The sequence below is a fragment of the Microtus ochrogaster genome, linkage group LG7_11 (genome assembly GCF_000317375.1).
Source record: "Microtus ochrogaster isolate Prairie Vole_2 linkage group LG7_11, MicOch1.0, whole genome shotgun sequence".
Lineage (NCBI taxonomy): Eukaryota > Metazoa > Chordata > Mammalia > Rodentia > Cricetidae > Microtus > Microtus ochrogaster.
This window is the reverse complement of record NC_022032.1, coordinates 20,919,247-20,919,951: the sequence shown is the minus strand read 5'-3', so window position 1 is coordinate 20,919,951 and position 705 is coordinate 20,919,247.

The window sequence follows — 705 nt, the reverse complement described above, 5'->3', positions numbered from 1 at the left end:
TTCTGATTCTTCTAGATCAGGAGTTTTTAAATGTAATAAACACAACATGCACACACACTACACACACACACACTACCCACTTCGGACAGCCTACATTGAAACTCAAAATTTAGGGCCACCTCCAGACTTCCCAGTCAGACTGTGTGGACAGTATCCACAGATGCGCAGTTTGAGAGATTTTCGCGTGTGATTTTTTTTTACACCCCCACGCGCATTTGAAAAGCATCGCGTCAGCGCATCTGTGACATTTTCTCCACTCTGGCGCATTTGACCTAGATTACATGTGTGGATCTGTTACTCCCTGGTGAGTGGGGCTCAGACTATTTATCTAGGAAATGAGGAAGAATCTTATCTGCTGCTAGGTATTTGTCTAACAGTCTTTGAAATCCCGAGATCAGAGAGTCCAAGATAAAGCCTTCACTATTTATTGGCTCTTCAGCGCTGCAGTGGAGTGTGTCAAGGCAGGAAGGGCCGGGAGTGCCATCTAGCATCTCCCCACACAGGGGCAGGTTAAAGTGTTAAATTCCAAGAGCGGAGGGGGAAATCTGCAATCGGCCTTCAGGCCTAATAGAACCCAGGATTGTTTAAGCTGTTCACATTTCCAAAGGTCTCACAGCATCTCTGAAGCCGGTTGGTCACAATCCAACCAGTGCTCCAAGCCAGTGCTCACAAGCCAGTGCTCCAAGCCAGTGCTCCAAGCCAGTG